Here is a 12,680-nt window from a genome sequence, read left to right as displayed (position 1 = left end):
GATGTTCGGGCCAATAATAACAGGAACAAAGAAAAATGCATTCTGCGCGGAGCTTAAATCCAAGCAATAAAAAATATCTTCATTGTGCCCTTGATTGTGACTCAGCTATCGCGGATCCACACTGTACGGTATAAATGAGCAAGGGACTCTGGAAATGCATAAAATTTTATAAAGCTACTTGAATTATTTGGCAGCCTCTAAAGATGATGGAAACGGGGAGCAGAGAAGACGAACTTTTCTTCAAACCAGTGCGACCACGCAAAAAGGACTTGGTTGTCAGCTCTGCTTGCCACGTTAGAAGGGCCCCCCATCTTGAAAAGTCCCGAAATCTTTCAGGAATCTTACTGCATCAGCTTGTATCCCTTCATAGATGGGCAATGGAGCATATATTTTTAGGGAAATCAATTTATTTTCATTTTCGCCACTCACTGGTTGAGCATATGCAACCTTTGTGAAAAGAAGACATTACAACTAAAGCCCATGAGTGCTTATTTGCACAATGCTGCTGTGCACAGCACGCCTGTAGCACAATTGGCAGTCGAAATCTCAGGGTAATCATGCTGCGAGTTCCTGTACCTCTCCAGAACTTTCGAGCAGCACGGATGCAACGGGAGGTAGTTTAGACGCTCCTCGTCCAGACATTGCTGTGACGCGCTCAACGACTCCGTCTCATTTTTTTCGAAAGCTCTGTACTACAAGCGATAATTTTTACAGATATTTCACGACTATGCACACTACATCCGTGTTCTCCGGTCACATGCTAGCATATGGTTAGCGCCCCCGGCTGTAGCGTTAGCTTCGCTGTGCACAGGCAAACCTTCGTGGCGCCTGGGTCACACGTAGGCAGTTGGCAGAAGACTTGAAGAGAAGCAGAGGTTGCTCGTACGTACCCATGTGCCCGCCTTCGAGGCGTTAGCGTGCCTGCGTGGCCTTGTGCTAGGTTATGGTACCTCCGCAATAAACCCGTCTTTCTTCTATAACTCCTGAGACACTTGTCTAGCGTGATGACGAAGAGAACACACAGGATGACATAAGTAACCGGTACCTCTGGCTAGCGCCGTAAAGCGAAGCGCGTCACTTTTTCGATGAGGCTAACTCGGACAACGCTTGTCGCGTGATCCGTGTGAACGGTGCTACGTATTCCAAGGAAAGGGACTTCTTGTTAACACGCTGAATCCGTTGTACAAGCAGGATAGCAAAATATGTGTTCCTCAGCAGCAGACTTACGCGTCTATCTAAGGCGAAAACATCGTACGTACCTAAGGTCACGTTATTCTTCTTGGCACCCCGCTGCTGGGCAGTAGCTGCGTTAGATTAAGTGCAATCGTCCTCTACCAACAGCCCAGAATGAAAAAGTGGCTCGGACAGCACGAGATCAGGAGCTGCTTCTTCTTTCTTCAATCTAGGCGGCACGTGAGCAGTGATAGCGTGTCACCGTCTTTGGGCAAGCACGTCGCCACTAAACGCCTAAGAAAATTAAAGTGCTCATTATTAGCAGTATATACATAATTCTGCTATTGTTTAAGTTATTTCAAGTAATATTCTTAAGTTGTGTGATATTACCCTGTTACGGTGTATGGGTTAGTTATGAGCTCTGGGAAGAATGTGCAGCTTGCGTTCGAAGGTATCAGGGCCATTGCAAAGCCTAACAGCGTGGTGACATTAAACTGATTGAGGCCACCAGGCGCAGAAAGGTGTGTTTTCTCGCGACATTTTTCATCAACGGCAGTTTGCCGGTAGCTAGAGTGAGATTCGTTGTGTTTATCGTTTGCGAGCAACAAACGATTGAGTGACAGGATGCGTATGCCGAGCAAAGCAAGAAATCGTAATTACATTTCTTTTTAGTATTCAGGAGAACTAAAGGAATATTTAAGGCACAAGCGCGTAGAAGCATAGATCATATACTCTGGTTGTGCAAGACGGATATCGCTCCCGTGCGTTGGAATAGGGGCGCCTACCATGCAGGCCGCAGATCGTCATCAACCAATAGAAGATGAAGACATTCGGCCTGACCGCTGAATTACTCCTTCTAGAGCAATAAAGTTTACTTTCTCCTCCTCCCGTGCGTTCCGAAAGGTGGCTATAACACTTAAAATATAAGGCACCAGACGTCTTAATACATTATTCTTTACGTAAAAGGCTACATACTTATTTGTATGGTTATAGGCTTTCGGTTTATGTAAACGGTATCACTAAACGTTGTAGACATTTAGGGAAGAATAGTGTCACGTGGTAGTGACGGTAGAGGGCACAGCAACAAAACTGTAAATGGCGAAACTAACTTCATTGGGTGAACCTGCGCCCACAAAAACAGGCTACACTCAAAGCTCAACGAAGGCGACGAATACAGTCGGCGTTCGTCGAAAATCTTATCAGTGGGTCAAGCTCGTCGGCCTTAATGCATCAGTCATCGAAGGTTCCAGAGGAACCGCTGGTGCTCGCGTGTCTTCCTCAGTGTTCTATACCATTCGCGTCGCGCGTACACGAAATCAGATTACACAAGGTACGGTGACAACAGACAGCGGATGGAACCATCGATAACATTCGAGAAACTTCCGATACCTGCAGGCACGTCCTGCGCTGTGCGATAACATTTCTTAGGCCTTGACAAAGCGCCTGTAGTAGGCACACATGCCAAGGCATCTACGCACTGCTTTCTTGTCGATGGGCTGCAACTTTGCGATGGCAGCTGTCTTCTACGGGTCAAGGCGGACTCCAGATTTGCTGATGACGTGGCCTAGAAATAAAAGCTCATCGTAAGCGAAGCGGCACTTCTGCGGCTTCAGAGTGAGCCCTCATGACTTCATGGCCTCTAGTACTTTCGCAAGCCGCTTAAGCTGATCGTCTAAATTTCGGGCGAAGACGACGACGTCATCCAAGTAAACAAGACGGGACTGCCACTTCACTCCTGCTAACACCGTGTCCATGACGCGCTGGAACGTTGCAGGCGCCGAGCACAGTCCGAATGGCATGATCTTGAACTCGTAGAGGCCATCTGGCGTGATGAAGGCGGTCTTTTCGCGATCTCGTTCAGTCAACGATAATCGATGGAGAAACTTAAGGCTCCGTCCTTTTTTCTTCACCAAGACAACAGGGGATGCCCACGGGCTTTCTAATGGCTGGATGATGTCGCGCAGCATTCCGTCGACTTGTTGTCTTATAGCCTGGCGTTCTCGCGTCGAAATTCGGTAAGGGCTCTGACGGAGTGGTCGAGCGCACTCTTCGGTTATTATGCGATGCTTTGCGACTGGTGTTTGTCGAATCTTCGATGACGCCGAAAAGCAGTCTGTATCGTCGGAGCAGACTTCTGAGCTGTTGCTGCTTAATCATGGGAAGACTTTGATTAATGGCGAAGTCTGGTTCGGGAACTATGGTCGTTGGGGTAGATGCGGCAGAATCCGAGAGGACAAACGCATTGCTGGTTTCCAGAATTTCCTTGATGTACGCGACCGTCGTGCCCTTGTTGATGTGCTTGAACTCCTGGCTGAAGTTTGTCGGCCTCACTTTCGCTTTCGCTCCTTGCAATTGAGCGGCCCCTCTTGCGACACAAATTTTACGGTTGAGCAGTAGACCCTGGTCACCCCCGATGACGCCTTCTACGTCTGCGGGTGTACAGCTGCCGACGGAAATAACAATGCTGGAGTGAGGCGGGATGCTCACTTGATCTTCGAGCACACTCAAGGCATGGTGACTGCGACAACTCTCCAGTGGTATCGCTTGACCTTCCGACAGCGTTATCGACTTCGAGTTTAAGTCGATGACTGCGCCGTGTTGGTTCAGGAAGTCCATGCCGAGGATGACGTCTCGTTAACACTATTTGAAGATAACGAAGGTGGCAGGGTAGGTCCGGTCATGAACCGTAATTCTTAACATGTAGTTTCCAGTCGGCGTTATTAGGTGTCCTCCAGCTCTCCGAATTTGAGGGCCTTCCCCATGCAGTCTTAACTGCATTCAACTGGGCGATGATGGGTCCACTCAAGACGGAGTAATCGGCTCCTGTGTCCACTAAAGCGGTGGCTGAATGGCCGTCGAGAAGCACGTCGAGGTCGGTGGTTCTTTGTCTTGCGTTGCAGTTAGGTCTTGGCGTCGGATCACGGCTGCGTTGCGTTGACCTGCGGCTGGTACGTGGCGTTGTCAGGTCGTCTTTCGTCAGCGTATTCTTCGCTCCCAGACTCCATCGAGATGGCGGCGTCTTGTTGATATGTCTTCGAGACAGGATTATCGGCGTCTTCGTTGGTGGCGGAGGATCTTCGTCAGTTCGACGAAAAGCAACCGCACCTCTGTCGGTTGCTGCTTTTAGTTTTTCGGTATGGGCTCGCAGACCGGCCCCGGGCTGGGCCAGTGTATGGTCGGCGCTGCGACCACAAGTAGTGGCCTGGTGAGGGCGAACGAGAACTCCACTGAGTGGTGGTGAGGTAGTCGGCTATGTCACGTGGGCGCTCCCCAAGCTGTGGACGCGGCGCGTTGACGGCGAATTCTCGGAGTCCCAAGTCGCGCTATGGGCATCGGAGGTACACATGGCCGGCTTCTCCGCAGTGACAGCAGAGCGGGCGGTGGTCGGGGACTAGCCAAATGTCCGTCTTCTTCGCGTAGCTTCGCTGGGCGACTGGCGGGCGAGCTGGTGGCGGCGACGGTGGACGACAGAATTGCGGCGTTACAGGGCCCTGGCGCGATTGCGCAGGGGGACCTTGACGGCGGGCGAAGGCGGCGTATGTCATCGTTTCAGGCTGGGGCTGCGGCGATGACGGTTGCACTTCAGTAAACCCAAGTGATCACTGAACGTCCTCTTTGACGATGTCCGCGATAGAGTCAACTTGAGGCTGCGACCTAGGAAAGAGCTTCAGTAGTTCCTCGCGAATGACCGCTCTGATGGCATCTTGCATGTTTTCGCTACCGAGTGATTGAACATCAGTGTAGTTTCGGCGATTATACGGCCTTGTCCGCATATCGAGTGTCTTCTCAATGGTTGTTTCGGAAACAAATTCAGCAACAGTACTGGGCTGGTTGCGTATCAATCCAGCGAAGAGCTCTCGTTTTAACCCACGCGTGAGGTACCGAATCTTCTTCTCCTCAGGCATATTCGAGTCGGCGTGGCGGAACAGGCACGTCATCTCCTCAGTGAAGATCGCTATGGTCTCGTTGGATAATTGTACTCGGGGTTATAGCATAGCTTCGGCCCTTTCCTTGCGCAATATGCTCGTAAACGTCCGCAGGAAGCCTCTACCGAATAGGTCCCACGTTGTCACGGTCGACTCTCGATTCTCGAACCACGTTCTAGCAGCATCTTCTAAGGCGAAGTATACATGCCGCAGCTTGTCTTCGGAGTCCCAGTTGTTGAAAGGCGCGATTCCTTCGTAGGTCTCTAGCCAGGATTCTGGGTCTTAAAGGGACACTGAAGGTTGATATTAAGTCAACGTGGACTGTTGAAATACCATCCCAGAAACCTCGAAATGCTTGTTTCATGTGAAGAAGAGACCTATTTTAAGAGACAATGCGCTCTGAAGCGTCCGCGTACCTCTAGCGCAGTTCAAATCGCCCGCCCTCCGATCGAGAAGTGGTGACGTCATGATCTCATAGCGACGTTGCGCCGTCGGTGAGTAAAACGGCGCCCGTAGACAGCGCTACGGCTTTTCTGCGCAAAACGCAAATGCGCGGCCAGAAACAGAGCCAAGACAGAGCCGACAGCAGCGCGAAAGCGGAATTATGGTGGCTAGCAGAAGGGAAAGCGCGCGACGATAACCTGGATCTTTATTTTATGACGCCAACTTTAACACTCGTTGCAATAGGCGACCCTGACAACGACACATTGGCTCGCGATGCTGGGTTCGACTTCAGCGTTTTAAGCACTGATGAACGTGACCTGCAGCTGAGGGCTCGCGCTGCCGGCGTCGTTGCGTACTACTACGACGACAACTGTATGTCATGGCTGTACATACTCGCACATTTGTAGCTTTTCCTTCGTGAAATCTAAATACCGCACAACAAATGCCTGCAATTGTTCTTGAGCTTCGGAGAATGCAGGCAAGACCGACGTAACAGCGCTAGGGAAAGCATGCTTTAAAAGGCACTCCACACGGCTTCAGTAAGTCGGCGTTGAAGTCGTAATCCTCTAGACGAAAGTGCAGCGAGCACACTATGCGATTTTTCTGCTCTTTGCCAACGCGTGTTGGCAGAGGTACGGCACCTAACCACTTCGAACGGAGAGGTTCACTCGTTGGCACACAGTGATAAGTAAGGTTGGATTCACCGCTGCAACTGCCCTTGGCCAAGTTCCGCGGACCGTTCGCCTATCCCACGACATCACATGGACGTGGTATTCCCGCTGCGTGTTCCAAATGCAAGTTTCGCGAGCCAGCAGAACCAGCGCAGCATGACGCGATCACGAAACAACTGAAACTCCAAAGCGCGCGCGGCGCAGAGTCGTGCGCGCTCAGGTCGAGCGAAAACGAAACCTTTCGACCACCCATACTACTGAAGGGCAACGTCAAAATGTAATTTTTTTTGGAAATCAAACAGAAGTAGACAAGCAGCATTTTCTTCCGTCTTATAACCTAGTGAAATGATCTTTTTAATATGAGTAGCTGAGTGCTAGTGACAAATTATGATGAGGAGTGCCTTCGCAATCGGGCTAGTACCGAAATGTCGCTGGAGGGTCTCAAATTGTGTCATGCATTTACCTCAATTTCTCGGTTACTAAAGCTCTGTTCGCGATTATATTGACGCCTTAGACGTTCTAGAGCATTGCTATATCACTTTAATTTGACTTCATAGTAACATTTAGTGTCCCTTTAAGTCGATGTTCCATGGAAGGATGGTGGGTGCCGAGGTTGTTGCAGCAGAATAGGGGACACTGGGGCAGCCATTGGTGTTGTCTTGGCTACGCTCTTCTGGTCTTAGGTCCGTGCTGCGGGGGCAGCTGTTGCAGTCGGCGGCTTGCTCGATATTCCGGGACGATGTTGCTGTTGCCTCTGTGGTCCAGGCTTGGATCACAGCTTGTCGGGGGATTCCGGCACATGAACGAACTAGCACCTCCACAAGATGTCACGTAGTAGTGACGGTCGAGGACACAGCAAGAAAACTGTGAATGGCAAAACTAACTTTATTGGGCGAACCTGTGCCCCAAAAAACAGGCTGCACTCAAAGCTAAACGAAAACGGCAAGCATAGCCGGCGATCGTCGAAAATCTGATCATCGGGTCAAGCGCGTCAGCTTTTATGCATCAGTCATCGAAGGTTCCAGAGGAATCGCTGGTGCCCGCGTGTCTTCCTGAAAGTTCTACACAATTCGCGTTGTGCATACATGAATTCAGATTACACAAGGTTCAGTGACAACAGACAGCGGATGGAACTATCGATAACATTCGAGAAACTTCCGATACATGCAGGCGCATTCTGCGCTGTCCGATAACATTTGTTAGGCGGTGAAATATGGTCACCTGAAAAAGATAAACACGTGCATGTGTCAATAGTCAGAGAAAGTGCATACCTGATATTTTTTATGTATATATGTAACGTACTGCTGTGCATGCTTGCCACCTTTGCCTATGTAGTCCCTTCCATATATAATTAATGTTTGTTGATGCCCCGCCCTCTCAAAATAATTAAGTGAAAGTTCGGCAGAACCTATATCTTGATGGCTGTGAACGGTACGCAGTCAAATAATATAGCGACACAATGTATTGCCACCATCGAAACGCCTTATGGATGAGGCGTGCACTTCAGCTGGGCTCCTCCCTCTGGCTTCCTTAAGAACACTCTGCGTCGTCTAGCATTGCCGCCGCGAAGTCTGCGCATGGCCTCCGAAATTCATGGCACGCCAGTGTGTGCATGCGCCCAGAAACGCATCATGCGGCAGCCGGGTTACTTTCTCGCACTTCTTCCTGGACACGCTGCGCCATCTAATAGCGCTGCAAAGAAGTCCGCGCGTGACGTCTAAGGTGCGTGGTGCGTCGTTGCGCGCGATTGCTGTGAGTTGTTTCCTCTTTTGTCACGCACCCAAATGCCCAGTGACCGAAGTTGGAGGGAGGTTCATCGTAGAGAAGCACATACCCTGTGCATTCATGGCACAGCTCGTTCAATCGTTGGTCGAAAGACGTTCACTGAAAAGCGGCGCATACCCAGTGCAAAGCGTCCGGCTGATGTCCTTAAGGAACCCGAATGAATACATTCGATTCTGCCCAGCATGTGCACGGGCTAAATTTCAAAGATTTTCTGATGGTACATTCGGCTGGTCGAAATCTCGCGTCCCAATATCGGTTGATCAAAATGCAACCGTGCTCCTCTCCACTGCACTGCTTCTACTGCACGCTGCTTTCCAATTCAAATTTCTGCTCCGTTTATCAGCGCCACCGGGAAGTCGATCCGCACTCGGCGCAAGTTCGATTCTAGCGAGCATCGAGAAATCGGATTTGCGGGAAAACGGGTTAGAGACAGACACTTAGCCTCCGGAAAGTGCGCGGAATACCATAGGAATGCTAATCGCATTGATAACGCACCTTTGCCTGGTGCGCACATTCAACTCAACACAAGCACAGCGTAAACTTCACTTCTTGGATCGTGGTGAGCCTTTTGAATTTTTCATATGAAGAGCTTACTGCAGTTTTGATTTTGTCTTGCGCCCGATGCAGCGACTACGACAAGTCTTAAAACCTCGAACAAGGAGCAGATTTTATTCGTATGATTGTCTACCTTCGGCCTGCAAATCTTAAATCTTGCCCATGACAAAATCTCGTTAGTATTTTTACGGATCTCATTCTTCACTGAAATGAATGACTACCGAGCGAATACCTTGGACAAAAGTCTCCATGAGAGAGAGAAATGAAAATTATAGGAGAAGTATCAAATGTGGGTCCTGCAAGTGGATTTGTTCCTGAATAGAATATTTGTTCGCTTTAGAAGAGATCACAAGATATCGGGACAATACAATACCAAAAGCACCGCATCCTATAACCCCTTTCGCAGAGTTGCCAGGGGCAATGCAGCAAGCTAACCATCATGATAATGCGTAAATGCAAATCTGCATTAGTTCAATGTACAATACATGCATCGTAAGAGCGCGAAGCCGCGTAGCTTCGCGCATCCTGTAATTCTGCAATATGTTACAAGGGCACGCTCACTGATTCCATGGCCTTCATATCACAATGGCTGCAACTATTTTAACCTTGTGCCAGATTATACAAAGGAAGAGGCAGCACTCCGGTGTGAAAAGCACTTTTGCGCTTTCTCAGGAAACTTTGACAACATCATCATATCGCTTCACCTGGAAGGCGTAAGCATTACGCTTGCCAGCATGTCAATGAAGTTTGGCGTAGCATTTACAGATTGTTCGCACCTCTGCTCTCTTCGAACGCCTTTAGGCGCAGACTCTTAAGAACATACTCGATGAACTAGCCCGTTTCTTCGCCTTTATTAGTGCTACTGAAAGCAGAAGCTCAAAGCTTGCACCCCATTTAAAGGGACACTAAAGCGAAACAATAAATCAGTTTAGACTAATGAAGCATTGTTTGAGAACCCTGCAGGCAGTCATTTAAAAAGATAGTTTGATTATTATATGAGAAAATGAAGGTCCAAGTATCAGTATTTGAATTTCGCGCCGAAACCCCAGCGCCTTTACGTCAGCGTGACGTCAGGGATTCCAAAGTATGTTTTCGCATTTGGGCCGCGTTGGCTGAATAAAGGTTCCCGAAACTTGCCATGTTTAATATTTGGTTCCTTTAAAACACAATGTAGTCAATCTGTGCCGCTATATATAATTAGTAGGCCCTAGAAGATGCCATCAAAATCCAAGACGTCACAGCCCCCAGGTGCGGGAACTTAAGTAGGCGTCGCCACCTGTATTTCGTTCTTGCGCTTTTTCTGGCTTACAAAACGTCTTAGCGTCGCAAGAGTAGTGTTTTTGGTGTTGTAGAAGGGTATTTTACTGATGCAGAAGAAATCATTTTTCACTTTAGTGTCCCTTTAAAGTAACCCTTCAACTGTTTTTACGCTTTTTATAAGTACTGTGAAGCGCGACTCATCAAAATGGTTCATATTTTCTTTACAATAGAATTAACAATGAAAAAATTAAAACCTGGCTCTCAGCTTTTAGCCATCGGTGAAGCGAGCTGCTCTTTGAGAAATGAACTGGTTTTTGTCTGTGTAGTGGATTGAAGATTGGGAGAACAAAACGAGCAACAAGACATGTAGTTCATTGAACGTTCTCTCCCCCCAAAATGGAACTGTGTAGCGAAATAAACCTTTTGTTAAAGTTGTCGCAATAAAGACCACGGTGACAGCATCAATACAAAAGTATTTCGAATGCTGCTAGCAAAGGTACTTTCATATGCCGGCGCAAAAGTATTTCAAACATGCTCGCGGCACTCTTGTTCGTGTGGCACTGTCCATTTTTGAAAGAAAGGAGCATCTTGAAATCATCAATAAGTCAGAGTTTTACAACACGCATAACATGAGTGCAAGCTGAAAACCAAATCTACGTGCATTGTACCCGCGCTCTACACAGAACTGACCAGCGATCGCTCAAGAGAAAGTGTTGTGAAAGAGGACGGGCGACTGGCAAGAAAAAATTTGTAACTCGAAGGGAAGCTCCTTACTCTTTGAATCGAGATCGGGATGCTTAGAACGCGCAGTTATAAAACGAGGTATACCAAGGAAGAAGAAGCATGTACTTGGTGCGGTAAAGCTAGGGAAACGATGGACATGTTTATTCAAATGTGAATGTATCTACCCAGCTCTTGGTTTAGCCTCCTCTGGCCTCCTTGGAGCCCTTGGGTTCAGGGATAGCAGGGGGAAAGTAAACATGACCGCAATAGAGATTAGCAAGAGTCGATTGGAGGTTTGGTGGCAGAAAACTAGGGAGACCGCAAACGACGGAGACGTACAAATTTCCCAGTAGTGGTTCAGAAAGTTTGTTGCTGCGAACTCTGTCTGTGTCTGTGTGTGTAGAGGGGGCGGGGGGTGCGCGTGTGCATGCGTGCATGCAAAAAGATAGCTAGGACGTTAGGCAAAATAAGACGAAGGGTTTGGTGGCGCAACCCACCACCCCACTTTAAAAAGGACGCTCATAGCATTTGTCCGTCCGTCCGTGCATCTGTCTGTCTGTCTGTCTAGTCGAAGGTGATCCAGCACAGTATCTCATTTCGAGAAAGCCGAAGGCCGTGTAGCAGTTCAGCGGCCTATAAAAACTTTCGATCTTTTCTGGATGTCGCCTTTTTTTTGCCAACATTCAGGACATTTCTGTTTATTTTGGAAAGTCAGCCCAGGCTATATTACTTTAAAATTTTCATATCCCAAACTTGTTTCTTCATTCAGCCGTAGACTGGAAATACCATGAGCTGCTGCCGCAATCTTCACTGGACGCCTAGGGCGCTTGGGTAAAGGCAGGAAAAAAGATGAACCAGCGAATGACAGGGCCTATTCCAATTGAATAGCAGTATAAATGCTTCGACGCTATTTGGTTTAGGTGTTGTCGCTATAAAAAAACAAAAACTGAAACCTACGTCGGCAACTGCCGTACAGGTTGCCTTTGCTTTGTCGGTCGAACGCGACTGCCTTCCGATAAATACTGAAGGCGTCACCGTCATCGAGGTTTATTTTCTTGCGGGCGTGTGTCACCGACAGACGTTGCCCCCGGGATGCCTACCGTGGATTGCTTGTCCGCGTAAACACAAGACCCGGATAAAGCGCCCCGAGCGAACTCATACCGATGCCTTGGATTATCTCTGTAGTCCAACACAAGGTACTCCGAAATGTCTGAAAACAAAGACTCGGCTCACCAGCAGCAAATATAAAAAAAAATAATAATGTATAAAACTTGTGAAATTACTGCCCCGCACTTCCTCTTGCATGTATACGAACGTTGTAATTTCTTTGTGATTATACTGTCACTCAGCGGGAAGCAGAAGCTAGAACCAACACTGCAACAATAATGCGCATGTCAGTTGAATTCGTTAAAGTCAAGTTATTACCAGCTGCTCACGTATCGACATGATATCAGAGCAGCGCAAAGCATCAATGTGCAGGTAGAAAATAAATACATGGTTAAAGGAAATAAGCAGAAACATAAGTAGTGTATCTGAACATCACATCGTAGGAGTTTCGTGTTGAATATAAACAGTGTATTGTTTATTTTATTTTTATTTTTATTTTTATTTTACAATCGAAACGTTATCTCGCAAGGCTGATAGAACCAGCTAGAGGAAGCAAGATAGGGAGACAACGAGGGGTTCTATTTTATTTTAGTGTCAAATATAAGCCGGATGATAATGGGAAGCCAGTTGTCGGCGTCGGTGCGTGCTGACTTCATTATCTGCTGGATTTGTGTGACAGATGTAATGAAAGCGAAAATAATAAGCAGGACGAAATGGCATTTTTTTTTATTTACAACAATGCGACGCAATGAGAGACAGAATCTAGGGAGAGAATAGGAAACGATAACTGCTATGTTTTTTTTTAATATAAAAACAGTAGAATGTGGATTTCAATCTGACCCGCGGGCAAGCTTTTCTTTAGTCCACTCTCATTTCACGGTACCAGATTGCTTCCACACTTCAAGTAGTAACAACAGCCAAGTAACACTATGCTTTCCCTTACTTCATTGTCTGATTATCGCATATGATTGCAATATATATATATATATATATATATATATATATATATACTGAACCCATCGATTCTTTGTGTTCT

At 47.7% G+C, this 12,680-nt stretch overlaps 1 protein-coding gene across 1 annotated transcript in view; it reads right to left on the bottom strand.

Moving 5' to 3' along the window:
- The window catches only part of LOC142570968 (endothelin-converting enzyme 2-like), a 31,692-nt gene extending 30,304 nt beyond the window's left edge, over positions 1 to 1,388 (bottom strand). The window contains exon 1 of the mRNA XM_075679265.1: positions 1,260 to 1,388. The gene's annotated coding sequence lies outside the window, so the exon portion shown is untranslated. The remainder of the gene's footprint in view (positions 1 to 1,259) is intronic.
- Between the last annotated feature and the right edge of the window lie 11,292 nt (positions 1,389 to 12,680).

This window comes from Dermacentor variabilis, chromosome 2 (assembly GCF_050947875.1).
Source record: "Dermacentor variabilis isolate Ectoservices chromosome 2, ASM5094787v1, whole genome shotgun sequence".
Taxonomy (NCBI): domain Eukaryota; kingdom Metazoa; phylum Arthropoda; class Arachnida; order Ixodida; family Ixodidae; genus Dermacentor; species Dermacentor variabilis.
Note: the sequence above shows the minus strand (reverse complement) of the source record. Positions and strands in the feature narration are given on the sequence as shown.